The following is a 22,326-nucleotide window of genomic DNA, read 5'->3' on the forward strand; positions in this document are numbered from 1 at the left end:
CTGGCCATGGAGCCTCAGGACAGGCTGTTCCGGGGCCCCAAGTAGACTCTTCTGGCCTCGCCTCCTGCCTCTGTCACCCCGCTTAGTACACTGAGCATTCTGCAAGCCACGGAGGGGCTTCCGGGCCCTCACAAAGCCTTGCACCTGCTGTATGCTCTCTCTCCTTGCCTTCTTTCTCAGTCTTTTTCTGCTCTCAGTTCGTGGGCGAGTGAGGTCCCCCTTTGGGAAGCTGTTCTCCCCAGAGACTCAGCTTGCTCCTTCCTCTGGCTCCCCAAGCCACTCTGCACAGAGACCTCCTCAAGTTCAGTTACTGCCAGTCACCGGCAAGTCCATCTCCTTCAGCTCTCCGCTTAAGAACCTCTGCAAGGTATCGCTGGTACCTTATGCACCTTGGTAGCCTTCTCACCAAGATCATGCAAGGTTAGTCTTTCAGGAACTTTAATTAACAAAGAATGGAACAAGAGAATGAGGGACTGCTTCAGGAGTCACATGTAGGATTATAGGAAAATAAGTGAGCAGAGGAGGCAGACTGATTGCTCTGGTGGTCCTCATTAAGAGTGTCTCCATATCCAAGTTCCTAGCAATCAGGCTCCAACAATTGTCATCAAGAATTACTTGTAACCTTACCCTTTTAATCTAGATTGGCCAATGCAGAAGCCATGGTATGCCAGTTACCAACCCGCACTCACAAACTACTACATATTGGGGCCGGTGCTGTGGCACAGTAGGTTAATCCTCCGCCTGTGGTGTCAGTATCCCATATGAGCACCGGTTCTAGTCCCGGTTGCCCCTCTTTCCATCCAGCTCTCTGCTGTGGCCTGGGAAAGCAGTGGAAGATGGCCCAAGTCCTTGGGCCCCTACACCCATGTGAGAGACCCAGAGGAAGCTCTTGGCTCCTGGCTTTGGGTCAGCTCAGCTCTGGCCATTGCGGCCATTTGGAGAGTGAACCAGCAGATGGAAGACCTTTCTCTCTGTCTGTAACTCTACCTTTCAAAGAAAAAGAAAAAAAAAAAAACTAATACATACTTCTACTTAACCTCTTAGAACCAAAGACTTACAGTTAACCGAGTTAGCCTGTCAAGGACATGAGACTTGTGGAAGGGGGTCCAGCTGTAGCCTTCCTACACAGGACTCAGGCAACCAACCACTCAACTGTGGGAGAAAGGCCAGCCAAGGCAGCAGCCTTGCCCCTCTTGTCACATGAGTGAAGCCAATTAAGACCAGAACAATCACCCAGCTGACCTGCAGACTTACACACCACCAAAGGCTCACTGTGTTAGGCCCTGAAGTGTTGGGATAGCTCATCACATGGCCACAGCTACTGGGTGTGACGAATGGAGATACATCCTCATTTACCAAGTGACATTCCTCGGAGACCAGGGCTGTGAGCCTTCATTTTATGCCACGCTGACTACAGAAGGGCTTAAATATGGCATTGCAGTAACTCATGAGATACAGTGTGACCCATTGTGAGCTTTTTAAACAAAGTATTTGAATTTCTGGTGTTGTAGATGTTCATGATATTTTTCATCTACTTGAAAGGCAGAGAGAGATTGACTGATTTTACATCTGCTGAGTCATTCCCCAAACACCCACAAAGCAAGGGCTTGGAACTCCATCCGAGTCTACCACGTGGGTAGCAGGGGCCCACATACTGGAGTCCACCACCCAGGATGCATCAACAGGAAACCAGATTGGAAGCACAGTAGCTGGGACTCAAATTGGCACTCAGGATGTGGGCGTCCCAAGCAGCAGCTTAACCCACTGTGCCACAACGCCTGGACCTGTTTCTGAATTCTCTAAGCAGCTGGCTTTAGGTTAATGTGGATTTGTCATCACCCTTATCTGTAACACCATCACCATGAGTACTAGGGTACTTCAATTGGCATCCTTAAGGAGGAGACAAAGTAGAAGAGCAGGACCAAGAGCCTGCTTTCTGGCCGGCACTGTGGCTCACTTGGCTAATCCTCTGCCTGCGGCACCGGCACACCAGGTTCTAGTCCCAGTTGGGGCGCTGGATTCTGTCCTGGTTGCCCCTCTTCCAGTTCCAGCTCTCTGCTGTGGCCCGGAAGTGCAGTGGAGGATGGCCTAAGTCCTTTGGCCTGCACCCGCATGGGAGACCAAGAGAAACACCTGGCTCCTGGCTTCAGATTGGCGCAGCGTGCCGGCCATAGCGGCCATTTTGGGGGTGAACCAATAGAATGAAGATCTCTCTCTTTCTCTATCTCTCACTAACTCTGCCTGTCAAAAAAAAAAAAAAAAAAAAAAAAAAAAAAAAAAAAAAAAAAAAAAGAAGAGCCTGCTTCCTGCTTCCCATTACACCTCTGGCAGCCAAGAGGAGTAGCAACAGCATGCATCTACAGATGTTTCATCTTATCCATCCTGTAGGCATCTGTCCGTGAACCAGCTCTCAAGGAATCACAATTCTGGACAACATCAAACCCTTTCGGAAGGAGCAAGGTATAAAAACATCTTTAAAAGTTACATCCCATTTTCTCCCACCAATTCTCCACATTCTTCCCCCTTAGGCCATTTTAACAAAATGGCTATAGTACTACGCTCAGTATTCAGGATATAAAAGAAATGGCCTTTTTCACTGAGGGCACTTGGTCTGGTGGATCAAAGGATCAGTATGTTTTCCTGCTGAGAGAGAACAGCTAAGAGCCTGGTCTTACTCTTTCTGACCCTCACAGTCAGAAACCCACAGCAGGTGGCAAGCTCTAGGGCTTGCCTTTGAAAATGACAAAGTCCAGTCAACCAAACCTATCTTGGTCATAGCCTCAGTAGTTCTGGAAATACCCGAACTCGGCCCTGTTCCTGAAATGAAGGGCCCTAAGGACGGCTCTCCCTGGGGGCGAGTGCTGCCTGGGTGGCCCCAGCATCCTTCCATGATGCCCCTTCCTCCCGAGGCTTTCAGTTCAGTTTTCAGCTGCCCACACTTACTTTCACAAGTAACTCTCGTCTGGGTAACCCTTTAAGTCCTGCGAGACTGAGTTCTGGGTACATAAAATGGAAGTGAAATGAGACCAAATTAGATAATGCTGGTCTGGTGTGAAAGTTCAAAGGTTTGGCACAGGGCATATCCTGGACACTTGTAAGTGCTCAAAGCAGATTTTGTTTCCCTTCCTGCCAGCTATAAAAACAAGCTTGCTATCCTATACTTCTCTCTCCCTCCAGACCACACCTGTCCCCTTCCACCCTCTAAAGATATCAACATCCATAGTAGCAGCAATAGCATCAAGTTCTGACAGCCATATCCAAAACCTGCCAGTATTCATTCAACTCATCTCCACCCGACACCACAGCAACCACGATTGACTCTAAGAATCTACCCACTTCCCTGGGCTCTTCTCCTCCTAGGAGGATTATCAAGCTCCTTAGATAACCCACCGAGGTAGCTCAAGACAAACAGGCTTCTGGGGCCCCAGAAATCAGCAGCACCCTGTTATCCTTCCCAATATACTCTTCAGCCAAGCGCATCATTGCTTTATTTTCTGGCAGAAGGATCTCTGTGCCAAGAAAGACTTCTCTCACATACAGAATGGGGCTCCAAACCAAACAGCACTCCACTGTCAAGCACAGCAATGGGCACGCCAGCCCCCTAAGCCACCACCCACTTTCACTGAGCACCTCAAAAAGCACCAGCGTCATCCCCAGATGAAGTGCAGAAATGGCAAGAGGAGAGGCATTAAAAAACGATGCCAACTCTGTCTTCATTAATCACCGTCCTGTGTCGCTGTGGGCGATCGCAGATAGCATGAGCATGAATCACATTTCCCGCTTACTTAGGAAGACCACGTGTCTGGAGCATGCTTCCTGCACCTGCACTATTTTCTAGTCAAGCTGTAATACTCTTTCAGGGTTTTCACAGTAAATTCTGTAGATCATGAAATCGCTTTGACTCAACAGAAAAACCTGAGCCCTGTGTTAAGAAAGCATTGTGGTTGCACTTCCAGCTGTCAAGTGGTTGGAAGTGACTTCACCTTCATTCTTGACAATCCTTTCTCCTGGAAGAGAGCGAGACTGCAACATGGGCATTTCCCATGGAAACTAAGTCTGTTCTCACAGGACCACAGCATCTGCAAGCTTCGGACTCCATCTTGCCCCTGCCGGCTGCCCTGATCAACCTGTAAATGTGCAGGTTTACTACTCATAATTCAGCTTGCGCCCCTGAAGCCGGCCTGGTCTGGAGCTGGCTCTGTTTCTGCTGATCCTGCTTTAACCAACCAACCGCAGAGGCGAACATGATCATACTCAGTGCCATACACCAACCTCACCAACTCCTCCCTTGCCGAACAACTGAGATGACGCAGCCTGTTGGAACATAACGGCCTCTCTGAAAATTTAAAATAATGTCTTTCTAAGGTCACCGTCTAAACAGTGGAGATTATGGCATCCATTATATGCACAAAGAAAAAGCACATGATCACATCTGTCAAATTAAAGTATCAAGATTGTCATTAAAACCACAACATAATGTACCAATATACCCACCAGAATGGCTAAGGTGCAAAAGACAAGAAATGCCAAGTGCATTGAGAACATGATGGTGGGAATCCTTCTGTGGTACAACCACTAGGAAAACAGTTTGACACATGTAACCCCATGATCCTGAAATTCCACTTCTAAGAATATACTCAACTTTGTTTGCATTCAACAGGTTCATGGAAACAACAAATTCAAAGAAAAATTTTGATATGAAAAATTTTTGCAATCTACACATAGTTTAATAATATCAGTTTTCCACAAAATTTTTGAGGACCTTGTATATGCACTTCAAAAATTTCTGCAACAAAATTAATTATCCATGAACTTTCTGAAGTTCCCATGTTCCCGTGTACTTACGTTCACTATACACTACAATGTTTCCCGAAGCACTATGCATAATGGCCCCAAGATGCAAGCTAACCAGATCCCTGAGAGTAGAATCAGACAATCAATAGTGGCACAGGTGCACAAGGAAGTACCATACAGCTAGGAGAAGGAATGATTCACCACTGTACACACAATCTGGAGGAATTTCACAAGCACAACACTGAACAAAAGAAGTCAGACACAAAAGAGCCTGGACTGTATGAGTTCATTTATACAGAGTACAAAACAGACCAGCTGAGACAGGATTGGAGGCGGGGTGGTGGCTGGATGGGAGGACAGGATGGGGCTTAGAAAGGGCTGACAATGCTAAATTTGCTCACCTGCCTAGCTGGGTAGGCAAGGTACACTGTATGGCAGATCAGTGCACACATCTGTGACATGTGCATTTCCATATGCACGTTCCATGTGGATAAAAAGGAACAAAATCAAAGTTCCTGGTTTGCATACGTCACCTCACTATCACAATGTTGGTTGGTTGCTAGCATGTGATATGAAAAATATCTATTTGTTCCCACAGCTCCTAAAACCCTTATAATTTCCCTGTGATAGAAGAATTTTGTTACAATATTTGGTCTTTCCCTAAAAATAAAAATATTTGAAAGGCAGAGAGACAGAGAGAGAGAAGAGAGAGTCCACGTTATCTTCCATATACTGGTTGACTCCCCAAATGCCTGCAACAATGGGGACTGGGCCAACCTGCGGCCAGGAACTCCATCAGGGTCTCTCACATGGAAGGCAGGAGCACAGGATTCCACCACTTTCCCGGTACACTAGCAGAAGCCTGGACTGGCAGCAGAGTAGCTGGGCCTTGAATCGACTCTCCAATACGAGATTGCAGCATAGCAAACAGTGGCTTAAACCAGCGAGCCACACCACCAATCCCTACAATATTTGGCCTTAACCCCTAGTTGCTGTTACAGGAGCTTCCAAGGCCCTTGGGATCTCCAGAGTGGTAAAAGCCTTTGTATGCTAATGAGATGTCCAGTGGCCAAGTCCCTGGATAGTGTCAGGATGCAGGGCAGTGGGCAGCAAAACCAAGCTACCCAGGAAGGTTGATCTCTTCCATTCCACTCCACCTGAACTTGAACTCCCGACCCCTGCAGAGGGAAGAGGGGCAAGAGGTGGACTTGCTCCCCAAAGGCAGGTGACCCGCTCCAGCAGGCCCACATCATGAAGCCTCCAGAAAAAACCTACGTAACAAGGAATTGCCAGGTTGGTGAACACATCCCTGTGCCTCCCCCACAGGAACTGGAGCTGCAGGAGCCTGCCAGAGTCCACCCCCTGTTCCTCTTTATCTCGCTGCACATTTGCATCCTCTGAAGCACCCTTTAAAATAAACCTGCAAACATCTCCTTTGTTGGGGGGAGGGGTAGCAGCCCTGGAATTATAGCCAGTTGGTCAGAAGCAGAAATGACAAGGAGGGACTTGCGATTAGTGTGTGAAGTGGGGGACAGCCTTCATGAACTTGTAGGGTCTATGTTCAAATCCCAGTATTTTCAGTACAGCTAGATATAGGATTTTTTTAATTAATTTATTTATCTGAAAGGCAGACACACAGAGAGAGGAGGAGAGAGTGCGAGAGAGCACGAGACAGAAAAAGACAAAGAGATCTTCTATCTACTGGTTTACTCCCCAAATGGCCTCAATGTCCAGGCTGGGCCAGGAGCTGCTTCTGGAGGCTTCCGTGTGTGTGTGGGAGCCCAAGTGTACTTCAGTCATCTTCCGCTGCTTTCCCAGGCCACAGCAGAGAGCTGGATCGGAAATTGAGCACCCAGGACTAGAACCGGTGCCCATATGGGATGCTGGCACTATAGGCAGAGACAACCCACTGTGCCACAATGCTCCCCCATATCTGGGTTTTTATAGATAGATCTGGGTTCCTGGTGATGGCTACTCTTGAAAAGGTAACTTGTCAACTTAGGCACCAGCTGGCTGTGTGACTTGCAAATTCTTTCATCCTTTGGACCTCAATTCATTTATTTAGGAAAAAAAAAAGTGTAGCCAATGTTGTGGCATGGCAGGTTAAGCCACCACTTGTGATGTTGGCAGCCCATCATGGAGCACTGGTTTTAGTCTGGCTGCTTCCTTCCTGGTCCAGTTCCCTGCTAATACACCAGGGAGAGCAGATGATAGTTCAAGGACTAGGGTCCCTGCCACCCACGTGGGAGATCCAGATGGAGTTCCAGGCTCCTGGCTCTGGCCTGGCTCAGCCCTGGCCATTGCAGTCATTTGGAGAGTGAACCTATGCATGAAGGATCTCTCCCCTCTCTGCCTTTCAAACCAATCCATCAATTAAGCAATCCATCGGTCTTTATAAAGAAAGAAAACAGGTACAGTGTTGGCTCAGGCTGCCTCAGCTCTAATTCTGGAAGATTCTAAGATCACTTTCCTCCTTCCTTCCTCAATCCTGGCCTTCACGAGGTAGGTCAGGATCACAGGTGGAAGACGAACAGGGATAGCTTGGGGTTCAATTGGGACCAGAGAGAGCACCTCACGCTGACCTTCATGTGAGCCTAACTCATTTGCATGTGTCTAATACATTTTGTGTTCAAGACATTTCCAAAGCCAGTCCAGGATCTGATTAAATCAGCATTTTGCTACCTGGGCCACCTCCTATCAACCTACCAGTTTGCAACCAGCCCACAATATGACTGTCTTCCTTTCTTCTAAGCAAACACGTTCAAGGGATATGCAAAGTGGGACTTCTACCCAAGTCAGCAAAGATACTCAGAAAACAAAACGCAGACCTGTCCAGACCTTCCAAAGAACACAAAAGTATCTCAAGGTCAAGGAGAAGATAACACGGACACATACCGACTTGAGCCAATCAGCACCCCACGCCCCGTGGAGCTCGGCATTCAGGCTGGTTCGTGTACTATTATCACTGCGGAGACTTGCGAGTCTCAAGGTCTTACTGGCATCTTCCCTTGCTCTGGAAGATAACTTTGATACACTGGAATTGAATTATAAAAGGGTGTTTCTGAACAAGTCTGAGAAGGTAAAGGAGAACAAAGAACAGACTGGAAGCATGAGGAAAACACAACTTGTCCCCTACGATTTTCCAGGTGAAACTAGATTCCTGCTTTCGGAATAAGGTGAAGGTGTTCCATATTTCTTGATTCCACTGCCTCTTGAAGCTGGGCAAGGGATGCCCAGGAATCAACTTAATCATTTCCAGGGCTTTCATGCTGTGATGGCAGTAAGCCAAGTTCATACACAGCCCTTCTACCTCCCAACAAATACAGCAAAACAAGAGACAGAGGACAACGCACGACTTCTGGTGACACAGGCTCACACAGGAGGCTGGGGTCTCTCCATGCACAGCGCCTCTCACAGGCAACGGCAGAGAGTGCACCAGCAGCCTGCTCTCAGGATGCCGCAACGAGGCCTTTCCTTATTGGTTCTCTTTGATATTTGTTTTTATTATCCCCAGAGGCTAAGAGTAAGGAAGGTTTTATTGAAAAAAAGAATATGGTATAAAAATAAAAAAAGCTTAAAGTCAAAATACATACATGGGGTCGTGTTCTATTCATTAAATTTCTGCTACTCATGGATATTGAGGTTTACGACTTGTCCAGGTGCTAACAAAGGCATGGTTTCTTTAGACATTTCATACAGAAGTGATGCAAGATATTCCTTAGCTGTTTCTAATGAGATACAGACCAAAGTTTATGGTGTATCTACATTATTTATGTTGCAAATAGTTGAGTAAGTAGTATTTATTCTTGGGGCCAGTGTGATGACACAGTACATTAAAGCCCTTGGCCTGCAGCACTGGCACCCCACACAGGTGCTGTTCAAGTCCTGGCTGCTCTGCTTCCAATCCAGCTCCCTGCAGGTGTGCCTGGGAATGCAGAGGAGGATGGCCTGAGTTCTTGGGCCCCTGCACCCGTGTGGAAGACCTGGAGGAAGCTCCTGGCTCCTGGCTTCAGATCGGCTCAGCTCCAGCCATTGCAGTCATTTGGGGAGTGAACCAGCAGATGGAAGACCTCTGTCTCTACCTCTCTCTCAAATAAATAAATAAATCTTTAAAATAAATTAATATTAAATAGTATTTATTCTCTCCCGTTCGCTGGGAATGAAAGCACATCTAATCCTTGGTTCTCAGATATTTTATTTAAAATGTCCCTAAATAGCTAACCAGCCACTCTTACATCTGCTGAAGCTTTATGATGGTCAAAGACACCAGCACCCTTGGGTGCCAAGCCCCCTGAGCAGTTGGCGTGGTCTGATACAGCTTTTTCTGAGTGCGGGGCATCTACGCATAGTCCTCTCGCTCGGAGAGTCAAGTGTTTATCTCAACATGCACAAGCACTATAAGTGCATCACTGGGTGTATGTTGTCAAACGGAATGACACCAAATTAAAACGCTTGAGCTGATTTGCAAATCATTCGAAGACAAGTCTGTTAAATAACTAGTACAGGTGGTAACATGAATATGCTAAGAATTGTGCCTGGAATTTGCAAAACACCAGTCTGCTTTCAAAAAAAAAAAAAAAAAAAAAAAACAAAACACACACACACACACAAAAACAAAGCCTTACCCAAGAGCCAGAAGGCTGGGATTCCAGGTGTTGTCTTCTTGCCTCCCTTCCCTGGGGCCCTTCACCTACCTGCCTTGGGTTGGCCTCGTCAGAAAAACAGCAGCTAAGCTCACAGGGTTAGGACAGTTTGGCCAAGGTGACATCTTTTACAGATGCCAAGACCTTTTCACTTTCAAATAAGGTCTGATCGCTGGCCAGCCGCGATGCACTGTCCTTCATTGAGTTATCACACACAAACCAGCAAGACAACAGAGTACAAAGCTAATCCCTCTCCTCAGACTTCACTGATCTGTGCAAAGTGACTTTTCCAAGCCCGTAAGGCTCGGACTTCCTGAGGTCAGCTGGTTATCAGGCAGGAGACTGCACGATGGCACACGCACAAGCCAAACAGCTCCCCGCAGGCTCGTGCCTGACCTCACTAACAGCTGTGTGCAATACTCCCAGGGAGACAGGCCTTCCTCAGCGCGGGACTCACTGCTGGGCTCTCCCAATCTCTTCAGAGCCCAGCAGAGGCAGATGATCAGTATCTCTGGTCAACAACTGTCTTTTTGTAACCTTCTGGTGCCATCACAGGGTTTGCCATGCATCCTGAGAGATAAAGCCCAATCTGGGGACTCCAGCATGGAAGTCCAGCTGGTGTGGGTATTTAGAGGAACAAGATGATCAGGCATAGGAACCTCAGATGGGGCACGTTACATTTTCTGGGGAGAAAAATCTACTTCTGTACCCTAAACACTATTGCTAAATAACCGCCTCTGTGGTAGGGGAACAATGACCTCTTAATGACCCTGTTGCAACTTTAGCATCTGAAGGTGTTACCTTGCTTGGCAAGGCAGAATTAAGTTCCCCATGGAGTTAAAGGAGGTAATCCAGACTCTGGAATAGAACTTAACAGGTAGGCCCCATTTGAACCCAAGGACTCTTAAACATGGAAGAAGGCGGCAGAAGAGGTATTATCTAAAATGTGCGGAGCAAGACTGGCACAGCCCCCAGCAGCAGCAGAGGTAAAGACACAGATTCTTCCTTGGAGCCTGCAGAAAGGAACACACATCTGCTGGCCCTGGACTGGCCCAGGCAGTCTCTGGATCAGTTCGCTAGAACTGCTCTAACAAGTCAGCGTTCACTAACTTGCAGCAACAGGCATTTATTCTCCCACTGTCCCAGAATCTAGAAATTCTAGATCAGTGCCACTACGCAGACACAGGTATCAGCAGAACCGAGCTCCCTCCAGAAGCTCCAGGGTGTGATCTGGCCTAGGCCTCTCTGAGCTTCTGACAGCTGCCCACATTCCTTGGTGTGTGGCCACATCCCTCTGACCTCAGCCTCCAGAGTTATACTGCCTTTTCCTCCTCTTCTCTATTAGGATATTTCTTGTCCCCTCTATTAGCACATTTCTGGTGGCATCTGGGGCTCGTCTCAATAATCCAAGATGAGCCCCCCAGTGTCAAGATGTTTGACTTAATCCCACCTGCAAAGACCCTTTTCCCACGTAAGGTAGCAGCGACAGGTACTAGGAGTTAGAGCCAGATTTTTTTTGAAGGGCATTATTCAACCTACTCCAGAGCGTCTTCAGAACCAGAACACTGTCATTGTGTGTGGTTGTAAGCCACCCTCCCACACATGTGCTACGGATCAGGAGATGGCCTAAGTGCGCGGGTGGAGCCAGCCCATCCACACCGCTCCCATCAACGCCCTGGGATCCTGTTTGCAGAGTTGAGCGCCCCACGACCCACATCTACTAAGACAGGATGCCCTGCTGCAGCAGCAAGTGGCCACCGAACGCTTCCCAAGTCCCCTCCCCTCCCATCTCTCGCCTCTCACCAGTTTCTGAAATAACCTGTAGAGTAATTCATAAACGCCCACGGGGCAGCAATGAATGGACATCACCTCGGAGAATTCCTTTTAATAACGAGCACCCTCCGTCCACAGACATCCAAGAGCTTGGCCCACAAAGCCAATGATCCTTATCACAAGCAATAGGCAACAGGACAACTAGGCCACACTCCACAATTAGGAAGAGCCTCTTCCGGCAGCTTGCCTCGCTTTCCAGGGGCACAGCAGATACTTTGAGGCACTGGTTAATCACCACTTGTTCCCTGCGCTTGTCACACTGCTGGTTTCCTATCATCTCTGTGGGGAGTTCTATTTATAGAACCGCTCCTTTCCACTGATTCTGCCTTCAGGACACCGCAGCAGCTCCTGGGCTGACTTTTCTCCCAGAGGTTAGCACGTCCCTCCCCCCACCCCCCAGCCCCTGGGCTCTGTCCTTGGACCTCCTGTCCGCCTGGATTCTCTCCCGTTTTGAGTGTGCCCAAGCACCAGCTGTAAGCCAAGGCTCTTAAATTCACAGAATGAACCCCGAGTGAGCTCAGGGTCCAAGTGTCCAAGTGCCTCGTGCCTACACATGAGCTCAATGATCGATGCATGGCCTCTTCTTTTTAGCAAGAGCCCCCCCCCCCCACACACACACCTCTCTGTGAAGGCATCAGCCTCTGCCGAACAGCCCAGACCCAACCCCAAGCCATTATATGCACATTCATTAGGTGCACATCAGTGTCTGGCAGCTCTGCCTTCAAAATGGACCCCAAATCTATGTATTACAGTGTCCACTACCTCAACCCCTACTTGGATTACGCCCAGAGCTTCCCAGCTCATCCTCCTACCCTGGCTCACCGTGGGCCCCAGACAGCCTTCACTGTGCACAATGCCATCAGTCATCTTCCTTTCTCAGGCATAAACCAGATGTCACTCCCAGGTTTAAAATTATCCAGGGGCCTCCACCTGCACTCAGACTGCTAACTAGACCATGGCTAATGTGATCTGGCCAGTGCCCACCTGCCATCTTCCTCGCCACGGTCTTCCTCTGTTACACAGGACACATTCTGGCCTCAGCCTCTCCTGGAACAAGACAAGGCTCATTCCCAACCCATGGCCTTGGTACCTGCTGCCCCTTCTACTCTGAAGGCTCCTCTCCAGATGTGTACACGGCTGCTCCTTGCCTTCCCAAAGCCTCATCTCCAGCATTTACCCTGGCTAGCAAGAGTACCGCTCGGTCACATACTCCCATACTAAGTGAATGAATGTCTTCTAAGAATACTTAAGAATACACGAGAGTGTCTTAACTGCTGAGGCAGTATGAGATCCCTTCTAGTAGAATCTATGCTCACGGAGATCACGGTTCTCACCACAGTATCCCGGTGTATAATGCAAATCAGGAGCTTAATACCTGTCCAAAGGCTGACTGAGGGGTTTCACCACCCAACAGCAATGCCAAGTCATTTTGACTAGTATATTTGTAGCAGTTTTCCTTAGCTTCACGCTGCCCCCGCCCTTTTTCTTGAAAGACAGAGAACAAGGGAGGTGGGGGGGGGGAGGGAGAGATCTTTAGTCTAGTGGTTCACTCCACCAATGCCCACAACAGCCAGGACTGGGCCAAGCTGAAGCCAGTAGCCCAGGATCCAACCCAAGTCTCCCAGGTAAGTGGCAGGGACCCCCAAGTACCTGAGACGTCACCTACAGCTTCCCAGGATGCACATTAGCAGGAAGCTGGATCAGGATGCAAACCAGGCACTCCACTATGCAGTGTGTAAACTGCTGAGAAGGGGCCAGTGCTATGGCACACTGGGTAAAGCCGCTGCCTGCAGTGCCGGCATCCCATGTGGGTGCCAGTTTGAATTCCAGCTGCCCCACTTCTGATCCAGCTCTCTGCTATGGCCTGGGAAAGCAGTAGAAGATGACCCAAGTCCTTGGGCCCCTGCACCCGCATGGAAAGAGCTGGAGGGAGCTCCTGGCTCCTGGCTTTAGATAGGCACAGCTCTGGCCATTGCAGCCAATTGGGGAGAGAACTAGCTATGGAAGACCTCTATCTCTCTCTGCCTCTCCTCTTTGTGTAACTTTCAAATAAATAAATAAATAAATAAATCTTGAAAAAAATAAATTGAGTCAAAAGCTCTACCTTCTCTTTAAGAAAAAGCAGTTTCCTGGGGTCCAACATGATCCTCATTCTCACTCCCTCCAGGCTTCTTTGCTTTCTCTTTATGCACGCCCAGTACTCCTCCATCCCCCAACTGGCTGGCACCCTTGCCTTCCGTTGTGTCTCTTTTCTGTTGCATCACAGCTGTGTCTCGTTTCTGTTGCTTCATAGCCCTAGCTGGCAAAGGCCCTCACTTAACCTCAGAGCATCTCGTCACTTGCCTGTGCAATCCAGCTTCCTGAAACAGCCTCACGGCTCCGGGAAGAAAGGGACATGGAGGAAAACAAGGGCACCCAGGCAGAACATCCTCCCAGCAACAGAAAGGCCCTATGCATCTCCTCCTTTGGAGGCTGAGTGCAGGACCACATGGGTCTCCCAAGGGGTAGGAGGGCTATCAACCCCAAAAGATGGTGGGAATCACAAGGATGTGAAACCAGCATTGGCACGAATGACAATTTGCAGGGAAAAGAAAATCCATCAGGGCCGGTGCTGTGGTGTAGTGGGTAAAGGCACTGCCTGCAGTGCCAGCATCCCATATGGATGCCGGTATGAGTCCCGGCGGCTCCTCTTCTGATCCAGCTCTCTGCTAAGGCCTGGAAAGCAGTAGAAGATGACCCAAATGCTTGGGCCCCTGCACCCATGTGGGAGACCAGGAAGAAGCTCCTGGCTTCAAATCAGCTCAGCTCTGGCCATTGCAGCCATCTGGGGAGTGAACCAGCGGATGGAAGACCTCCCTCTCCCTCCCTCTGCCTCTCTGTAAATCTGCCTTTCAAATAAGTAAATAAATATTTAAAAAAAAATCTCCATCTACACAGCACAATTAATTAAAAAAATTATGCACAGAAAGATCAAATCAGATTCTGCAAGGGGCACCAGGACAAAAGCTTGTTGCTTCAAGGATTGCTTCCTCTTAGCCCACAGACAACAACTAAGGACAGAGTTTTCTTTGTACCAAAATAAACCCCTACAACCCAGCTGCAGAGCACCTACCATTGCACTGTTCAGGTGAAATGTTGGACGTTCAGAGATCCCTGTGCATATACCTGGGACCCATGAAACTGCAGCGACCCAGAAGAATGCTTCCACTTCTTTTAAAACCAGAAGTTAAAAAAATGAACAAAATTGATCCAGGATACAGTCATAGAAATGGAATTTCTATGCTTTTCATTCTTGATTTATTTTTGATGGAGTTTACAGACAGAGAGAGAGGGAGAGAAACAGAGACAGAGAGTGAGAGGGAGACCTTCTGTCCATTGGCTCGCTCCCCAGATGTCTGCAATGACCAGTGCCGGGCCAGGCCAAAGCCAGTAGCAAGGAGCTCCTTCTGGTATCCCACAAGGGTGGCAGAGACCGAAGGACTTGGGCCATCTTCTGCTGCTTTTCCCAGGCTATTAGCAGGGAGCTGGGTAAGAAGTGGAGTAGCCAGGACTTGAGCTGGTTGCCATAAGGGATAGTGGCATTGCAGGCAGCAGCCTTACCGTTACGCAACAGCACTGGCCCAGGTTTATTTAATTTTTTAATTGGAGGAAGCAGTCATACTAAACTCAGTTTTGGGCCATCTAGAGTCATGATGTGGCTATAGGGAGGCAGTACGACCTGCCCAGGGTGATGAGCAGCAGTCACATATGGAGTCTAGATCAACCCCTGCCCTCCAGTGTAACATCACTTGGCCTCCTCACATTCTTATGCTTCATAAAGCCCTGAGGAGCTCTGGGGGTTCCAAATGCCCACTCATCTGGGCTTTCTCAAAACGCAGTTTTTACAATGAAAAATCTGGAGGCCAGCACTGTGGTGTAGCAGGTAAAGCCAATGCCTGCAATGCTGGCATGCCATATGGGCACCAGTTCGAGTCTCAGCTGTTCATTTTTTTTTTCAAAGATGTATTTATTATTTAGTTGAGAGGCAGAGTTACATACAGAAAGAGGGAGAGACAGAGAGGACTTCCATCTGTGGGTTTATTCCCCAGATGGTGGCAAGTGGCCAGAGCTGGGCCAATCTGAAGCCAGGAGCTTCTTCCAGGTTTCCCACAAGGGTGCAGGGGCCCAAGCACTTGGGCCATCTTCTACTACTTTCCCAGGCCATAGCAGAGAGCTGGATTGGAAGTGGAGCAGCTGAGATTTGAACCAGTGCCCATATTGGATGTCGGCACCACAGGCAGAGGTTTAACCTGCTATGCTACAGAACTGACCCCGTCGGCCACTGCACTTCTGTTCCAGCTCCCTGCTTGGAAAAGCATAGAAAATGGCCCAAGTGCTTGGGCCCTTGTACCCATGTGGAAAACCCAGATGAAGCTCTTGGCTTTAGCCTGGTCCAGCCCCAGCCATTGAGCCACTTGGGGAATGAACCATCAGATGGCAGATCTCTCCGTCTCTTCCTCTTTCTATAAATCTGCCTTTCAAAAAAAAAAAAAAAATCTTAAAAAAAAAAAAAAAAAACACCTCTGATCATTCTTCCTAAGATGGATGCTTAACTTACCTGGCAAACCAGCAGGTTTTAAACATTAAGTAGGCAAGGCCTGGGTGCTGCCTCTCTCTAGGACCTGCCTTTGAGGACACTCGAGGAGAATGAAAACTGCCAACTGCCAACAGTATCCTCAGTGCTTGTCCCCGGATCCACCAACGGTACAGGGACGACCAGGGTTGCTCATCCTGAGTGCAGGCTGCAGAGCCCGCTCACACCTGCTCCGTGCCCAGGGGTGGGACTCAGAATCCTGCCCTGGCATCCGGCACACCCGGTTATTCTGACCCCCTGCAGAGACGGAGCCTGGAGGCCCAGGAGACCTCTGGGGTGAACTGCCTTTTGCCTTGTTGCAACATATTTAAAATGTTCCCAGAATCCAACTACCGCATATGAGCATAGTGAGATAAGGAGTGTACTTTGTTTTATTCTGAACTTTATCACAACCTATTAAGCATTAAAAAAAAAAAAAGCTGAATCCCTGGTTATAAAGACGCTCCCTGGGTATGAGTCACCAAATCAACACTGTTTATGAAGTTATTACCTTTATCGATCTTTTTTTCAGGTAAATAAGGATCTGAGTACTTCACTTCGCGTATGCCCTTGCGGGAACACCTGTTTGACAATGCACTGCTTTCTTTTACAACAAAGTTAAGAAACCGCATTTTTTTTTTTTTTTCGCAATTGCTTATTGTACTGGGTTACATTATCTTTAACTCTCAGGATAGTCAAGAGAGCTTCACAAAATCCTGCTATAAAAGGAGACAATAGGCCCCGATAGGACTGACAAAGACTCCAAAAGATCTTGGCTAAAATATGCTCTTCAGACACTGCATTTCTCATAAGGGAGATCCTTAAGGACATCCCTACCCCAACACACAGACACACACATACACACACACCCCACTATGGAGGCCGGCAGCCAGCACCTATCGCCCATAGCAGCACCCCTGTCTGGGTCCTACACGCTGGGCCGCTGGCAGACTGCCCTAACTGCTTTAACAAGATACGTTCCCCTGGCCATTTCCAGACAACAGAAATCTTTTTCTCACAGTTTCAGAGGACGCGAAATCCAACAATGAAGGTACCAGCAGATCTAGTGCGCAGTCAGGGCTTGCTCTGACCTTCACCGCTGGGGCCTCCTGGCAGGGTCCTTGCAGGTGAGAGGCGAGCATCAAGCTCCCTCTTGTGTAGGAGGGCCCCACCCTCACGAGGGAATCACGGCCCCCAAAGGCCCCACCTCCTCATGCTATTAGCACACGAATCATGCCAGGACACAGCCCGATCTCAGCAGGTAGCAACACGGAGAGCAGCTGAACACAAAACCTTGGACAGTGGCCACAGGGGCAGGAAGGAGATGCAACAGGACAGGAACTACGGATGGGAGCCACCGGCAAGGCCAAGTTCTTGGGTTGAGTGGTCTGAAGATATTCAATAACAATAATGGCCAGTGTTGTGCCCCAGCGGGCTAATCCTCTGCCTATGATACCAGCATCCCATGTGAGCACGGGTTCAAATCCCAACTGTTCTACTTCCCAGCTAGCTCTCTGCTAATGTACCTGGGAAAGCATTAGATGGTCCAAGTGCTTGGGCCCCTGCACCCATGTGGCAGACCTAGATGGAATTCCTGGCTCCTAGCTTTGGTGTGACCCAGCCCTGGCCTTTGGGGTACTTAGGAGTGAAGTAGCAGACAGAAAATCTCACTCTTCTGTCACTCTATTTTCCAAATAGATTAAAAAAAAAAAAAAAAAGTAATGCTAGGAACTGTTTGGATATACTCATCAGTACTAGTTGCAAGTATTCATTAGTGGTAACTAACTATAAAAGGAATAATCACAGAGGTAATTAATTTAGCAACCACACCCAATAGTGCCAACTTGTATGCCAGCAATCCACATTATCTGTCAGTGCCTATCAGAAGTGCATGGAGAGAGGTGTGATCACTGTTTGCAAAAAACTTTTTAAAAGGCTGCACTTGGCATGCACTCGGCCTTCTGATCAGCACCAGGGCAGATAAAGATGCTGGTGCCTGGCGGCCACTGAGACTACCTGGGACAACCATTCTACTCGCTTCTTAGCACAGGGCAGCTGCTCCTGCAGTCATGGTAAGGCCCGCCTTGGGGGAACCCCACAAGCACAGGTCACCACGAAGGCAAAAGGAGAAGATGATCTGAAGACAAATCATGACAATCGTTCCACCCTGTCTGCAGCTGTCACGGTCACCCCAGTGCTGCCGAGGATGCTGGCTTCCTCCCCATCATACATCATCTTTCCTCTTGTCCACTGGGTCCCCAATGTGAAAGAACAGGAAAAGAACAAGGCTGTCAATAGGAGAGCCAAAGAAAAGCAATTCATTTAATGGGTCAAAGCAGAAGGAGAGTTAAAACATCCCAGCCTTGGGGATGGCGCAGTGGCCCCATGGGCAAGTTGGAGTCCCAGCTGCCTTGCTTCTGATCTAGTTCCCTGCTAATGCACCTGGGAAAGAGTGCAAGATGGCCCAAGCACTTGGGCCCCTGCCACTGACATGGAAGACCCAGATGGAGTTCCTGGCTCCCAGCTTCAGCTTGGCTCACCCCAGCCCTTGCGGCCATTTGGGGAGGGAAGCAGTTAAAACAAGACCTCTCTGTGTCACTCTGCCTTCCAAATAAAGTATTTTAAAATAGGTATAAAAAAAACCCCTCCTACTCTATCTGCTCAAAGACAGTGGACGGTGCCCTCTTCATGCTCTCAAGTGACATTTCCTTGTGCTGCCGCTGAGCCCTGGACCTACTTTTGCGTGATCACTTAACACTTGGCTGTACCTGCTGGGTCACATGCCACTCCAGCTCACCCAGACCACAGAGGCCCTTAGAAGATGAAGGCCACCCTGTCCATTTGTAGCGAACGGCCCCGGAGCAAGCTCAAGCCCAAACAGGGCCCTTGTCAAGGTCACTGAGTGAGAAGATATAAGCTACCCCCCAAAATGAAACGTATACTGTTTTTGATCAGCATTCAAAATCCAAAGTAGCTTTTAGGAAATCCAGGCACTGTGTAACATCGAGTCCATGGGTGTGCATTTTATTACTTTATGTAATGCGGGACTTTCAAGTGTTTATGGTGTCTGGCAATACTCTTTGAGAACAGTAAAGAGATATAACTCTCGGTACAGCCCCAAAATGGAGAAGGAGACAGGAAGGGAGGAGAGACAAAGGGCCCTGGGAATACTTTATCCCATGTCCCTGCTCCTTGCTTCACAAGCAAGTATCAAGAAAGAATCCCGATTAAACGGCAACACAAGCCAGAGCCAGCCAGGGCCTGCCTCCCCCGGCAGCCCCATATCAAGGCCATCCCCGAGTCGAGCTGCTGCGGCGGCAGCGAAATGCCTTGACCGTGCGTGATGAATCTATTCAGGCAGTGGACACAGCATGGCTTGTCACCTCTAGCAAGGAAAGAAGATCTACAACCTGACACTTGGAGGTCCAGCACACACACAGGGGTAGAAAATGCAGAGTGTCGTCACAGACAGGCAAGGCCAGTTACGCAGCCTCCCAGGGCTCTCCTGGGCTCTAATGGCTTCCCAGAGTACCCAAGGCAAACTCACAACTCCTTCCCCTGACCGAACACAGCACAGGGCGATCAGGCCTTCCGCTTGCTCACCCAGCTCATCTCACTCCACTCTCACCACCCAAAGTGCTAATCTCCCTTCTCTGCCTGCTTTCCCTGGCAAGCTCTCTCTGGGGCTGGCTCCTCAGCCTCCAAGTCACAACCCGAATGCAGGGATTCAGCTGGCCCTGACCACCTTGTAAGGCACCTGCTCGCTCCTCTCCCCCACGGCTGTCACAAGCACCTGCAGCTGACCGGGAGGGAGGCCCAGTGAGGGCAGAGATGGCCTCTGTACCCCTAACCTCTCCATCCTCGCCGTTCAAAGCAGGGCCTTGCGCACTGGCAGTGGGCTACTGTCCCCTGAAGGGCTGAATAAATGGAGCAAGGCTAATGCCAGGCGAGGTAACATGGAAAGACACTGGACCTATACCAAACTGGAGGCTGCCTGACCACATTCAGGGGCTGTGGGACATGGAGTGGCTGAAGACAGAGAAGAACAAAGCAAGCCCCTCACACCACTGACTGGAAACAACTGCCACCTCACAGACAGAGCAGCTGCGCCCTCCCAAGGGCAGCGCTGGTGCAGAGAGCAGAGCAGTTTCCAGAAGACATCAGGGGCCTCCAGACAGCCCTGCCTGAAGCCCTCAGGCCAGCCGCCACACTCTCTTGGCATGAAACCCTTCCTGCGTGACCGCCACTGCGCCCCACAAGGTCGGCCAGTCACATAATCCTCAGATACCTCCCCAAAGCTGGGATTTCTCACTCGTTGGAGGTTGTCAGCAGAAATAGCCATTGATGCCCAGATAAAAAAACTTACTATCTGCTAAGTCCTGCCTTATTAATTCTGACCTTCAAAGAAATTAATCAGAGAAGGAGAAGATAAATCCTTAGGCATTCCAAAAATGTACTTCTAATAAATAATTTTAAGATTCTTAATGATTATGGGTGTTGGAGAGGCTCCTCAACTTCCTGTGCAGTGACACCCCAATAAATCCATCAGAAGCGGAAACACAGCCTAAGTCAAAAATGCAGTGGACACCCTGGACCTACTGAACAGCACAACTCAGCAACACGGCACACTGCAGGGTGTGAGGGTTCACCAGGCTGCCTCTGCCCAGCATGCCATGAGGGTGACCCCTGGGAGAAGTCTGAAATTCCAAACTCTCAGCACAGCTTCCACTGAATGCGTCAGGCTTCTGTACCACCGTACACCCATCCATCGTGAATTCGGGGTGGTACACCTTTTGGTTGGGTTACTGAGGCTGCCTCGGGGCAAGGCCATGTTCATTTCTGACACCTGCACACCACCTTCACATACAAAGCACCTGAGCAATGCACGGTGCCCTCAACTCCAACAGAACTGGCCAGCCATGGTTGGTGCCCGTCACGATGCAGATGTGCTTCCCGGGCAAGGGGTTTTGGGGAGAAGCTTCCCAACGTTCAAGGTTCAAATTATAGTGGGAGAGAAGCACAAGTCGTGGATTCCGGGCAAAGCCTAAGAAAACAGCCCTGAACGACAGCACGACACAACCATCCAATGAGTATCTCAAAGACCCAGAGCTGGGGGGAATCACAGGTCATCAGGCTTAAGACACTTGTTGGAGCAGCCTACTGCAGAGGGCAAACATGGCTGTTTTTCTCAACAGGGACTTGACGCTCCATCACCACAGAGTAAACAGAAGAACAGGTACAGGCTACTGTTTTAGGAAAAAGTAAAAAAGCAAGCAAGCACAATACAGCAACACCCAGCCCTGAGACGCCAGCCTCCATCAGAGACCTGAACAACAGTGCACGGGGCACAGGGAGGAGTGTGGGCTTCAGGCAGTCACTGGTCCCCAGGCTGTTACCACTGGGTCAGGACTCCAAGATTCCAGCTCCATGCTGGGGAGGGAAGGGGAGAAGGGGTGGCCCCCTGACCCATGCATGATTCTGCATCCTGTCAGGAAGCAGGAAAGCACAAGGACCCCTCAGGGGAACTGGGTGAGCATGGTGAAGATGCCCACTCAGGGAAGAGAGTGTTCGCAGAGATGCGTGGGATAGGTTCTTGTCATCGCACGAGAAAGAATTCAGACGTGAGATGGAGAGGGGTGCTCAGCAAGGTAGCAAGGTTTAATAGGGTAGGGCCTCCATCGGGATGGAAGGGCACCTCTCTGCACGGCATCTCACAGAGTGCCCAGCCATTCTGACCGGGGAAGGCAAGATTCCAGGGCTTAATGGAGAGAATACAGCTGATAGACCAGGGGCGGGCGGCTCAGGAAAGAGCTCATGGCGGACAGCACAGTCTGCATTCAGGGCTTTTAAGGGAATGGGGCCCAGGTCTTCACCTTCCCCTCCTCCCTCTTCTCCTGGACAAAGGGTTCCCTGAGTGTGAATCAGGAAACATTTCTCCCAAGGTTTCACCACTCAGTGTTAGCAGGCAGGGCAGAAGAGATTCCGGTAGGGTGCATTCCTTGAGGGCTGGCTGCGAAGGCTTTATTGCCCAATATTATCAGGCTGGATAACCCATTTGGTGCCGAGCAGAGAGAATTCCCACAGGGAGCTTTCCTTGGGAGGAAGGCTGGGACCACCTGCGAAGGCGTGTGGGCAGGACGTTGCACTGTCAAATACTGGACAGCTTCCAAGGTGGGCTAACGCCTCCTCATCTCCTTTCCAAGGTGCCTTGTCCTCCTCAGGCCCCTCCTACGCACACAGCCCGGTTTCTAACTTCCTACCTAATGACAGCACTCTAAAGAACTCAAATTTTGTAGAAAGGATTTCCTAAAGAAACACCAGCTTTGCCTAAGAACTCCAGAATGAATAACATTGACTTTCAAATCTAAGCCATTTTGGAAGATATGAAAGTATTTAATTTCTCTGAAATGGTACACACGCAACATTTCCTGGTGTGCTAATTTT

The 22,326-nt window shown here is 49.3% G+C and overlaps 1 protein-coding gene across 3 annotated transcripts in view; it reads right to left on the reverse strand.

The window, feature by feature from the left end:
- MGAT5 (alpha-1,6-mannosylglycoprotein 6-beta-N-acetylglucosaminyltransferase) overlaps positions 1 to 22,326 on the reverse strand; it is a 369,059-nt gene that overhangs the window by 259,792 nt on the left and 86,941 nt on the right. The window contains exon 1 of one of the 3 annotated variants that reach the window (XM_070071008.1): positions 16,902 to 16,921. The exons of the other annotated variants lie outside the window; for them this stretch is intronic. The gene's annotated coding sequence lies outside the window, so the exon portion shown is untranslated. Of the gene's footprint in view, positions 1 to 16,901; positions 16,922 to 22,326 lie in introns of those variants that run through there. 3 annotated transcript variants of the gene reach the window in all.

Source organism: Oryctolagus cuniculus, chromosome 3, assembly GCF_964237555.1.
Source record: "Oryctolagus cuniculus chromosome 3, mOryCun1.1, whole genome shotgun sequence".
NCBI lineage: Eukaryota > Metazoa > Chordata > Mammalia > Lagomorpha > Leporidae > Oryctolagus > Oryctolagus cuniculus.